This window comes from Centruroides sculpturatus, unplaced genomic scaffold (assembly GCF_000671375.1).
Source record: "Centruroides sculpturatus isolate CEXI.00-Female unplaced genomic scaffold, Cexi_2.0 scaffold78, whole genome shotgun sequence".
NCBI classification, from domain to species: domain Eukaryota; kingdom Metazoa; phylum Arthropoda; class Arachnida; order Scorpiones; family Buthidae; genus Centruroides; species Centruroides sculpturatus.
In genome coordinates this window covers 928203-930248 of record NW_019384629.1, presented here as the reverse complement: position 1 = coordinate 930248, position 2046 = coordinate 928203, and the positions used below count along the sequence as shown (strand labels likewise).

General features: G+C 30.3%; 1 protein-coding gene across 1 annotated transcript in view; it reads left to right on the top strand.

The window, feature by feature from the left end:
* LOC111625717 (phosphopantothenate--cysteine ligase-like) overlaps positions 1 to 2046 on the top strand; it is a 33704-nt gene that overhangs the window by 25953 nt on the left and 5705 nt on the right. The window lies entirely within an intron of this gene.

Sequence of the window (2046 nt, the reverse complement as noted above, 5' to 3'; positions counted from 1 at the left end):
GGTACACACTCGGTAAGTAATCCTATAATTTTTTGTATATAGCATAGTTTATACGGATTACTCCCAAAAAATTATACGTGTTTTGGAAATGTTGAGTCGAATTAGTCTAGAATCGGTTAATTTTATAGAAGAAAACCTTTCAAACAGCCTTAGTCCATAAAGTTCCCACCTATTGGGCTGCGATTGGCTCATGTATTTAATCGTTCCTACAAGGTAAAATTCGATTAGCGTGGAACATATCTAAGCGTTATAGGGGGGTCTACTGTACTTTAAAAATGATAGCCACATCTTGTCACTTTCATAACAAATTTTTTAAAAATCTTTTCATAGTGACCATGTGATGTTCTATTATCCAATAGGAATTTATGATTTAATGAGCCCATTATTTATAAAGTGTTATTGCTAATCTAACTAATATATACAATTCAGTTTTGTTTTATCAATATGGAATTAAAAAGACTCGCACTTTCCCCTAGGTATTTTTTTTCTTCAAAATAGTAAGAGTAAAATTGGTCAGGTAAATTCTAGATCTAAAAGAATAAGAACAACCGAGACCCCTGATGGCCATGAAGTCCGACTTGAGCAACATTGAATAAGAATGGCTTTGTCAAGGGCTGTAGAAACAGCATTACAAACTTGGCTTGAAGCTCTTCTCAAGTCTTCTCTTTCTCATAAAAGAAATATTCTGTCATACTTGATGGGAGAATTTCTAGTTTATAATAATAAAGGAATGTTTCTTTAATCTTATAATATAACAGAATCTTAACACAAATGATATATTTTTAGTTTTGTTCATTATTTATTTATTTAAATACACACCCACAATTGCTGTAACTAATCAGGCTATATTTTGGAAATATTAATTACAAATTACATATAATTTTGGCAATAGAGAGAGGCATTAGGCATCATCTCATATTAAATTTAATAATTATAATAATTAATTAATTAATTTCAAATAAACTGGAAGAAAAGAATCACCCCAAAGTGGGACTTGAACCCGCAACTCCTGCTTACCATGCAGACATGTTGCTAGTTATGCTACCCGGTAAGCAGGAGTTGTGGGTTCAAGTCTCACTTTGGGCAGATTCTTTTCTTCTAGTTTACTTGAAATTAATTAATTAAATATTATAATTATTAAATTTAATATGAGATAGCACCTAATGCCTCTCTCTAGTGCCAAATTTATTTGTAATTCAAAATTAATATTTCCAAAATATAGCCCAATTAGTTACGGGCTATATTTTGGAAATATCATGGATATCTATTTGCTAAGCATCGGGTTTTGGTAGATGTTTATATTTTTATTTATTTATTTATTTATTTATTTATTTATTTATGTACTAATGAGTAAGTGAGAGAATAGATTTTAACTGTTTTAAACTTTTATTAATATGAGCATTTTAAATACAGTAGACCCTCCTATAACACATAGATACGTTCCACGTTATAAGAATTTCACGTTGTAGAAATCCTTAAATACATGAGCGAATCACAGCCCGACACGTGTGAAGTTTACGGACTACGGTTGTTTGAAAGGTTTTCTTCCATAAAATTAGTCAATTCTAGACTAATTCCACTCAACATTTCCAAAACATGTATAATTTTTTGGGAATAATCCATATAACTATGCTATAAACAAAAAATTGTAGGATTACTTACCGAGTGTGCACTGTTTGACGTTGCCATTGCTTAAGCGTGTTTTTGTTGCGGAGCAGCGCACCAAACGATGGCTGCGATTTCTGATAAGTTATTTTTCTGCAAAAACTTTGTTGAACTTTGGAGACATCATTAATATAAATAAATTTTATGGCCGTTGAATAAGAAATGTTTCTTTCACAAGAAATGTATAAAATTAGTGCTGTATTAGACTTACAGTACCTAATTTACGTACTGTACAGACGATAGTAAACTCAACTTACTTGCCTAAACTCTCTGTAGCGTGGCACTAGATGGTGGAAAGTATATATATAATTATAATAAAGTTACAATAAATTAAGTTAATATATAATTATATATACAGTACCTAATTTATATATAATTAAT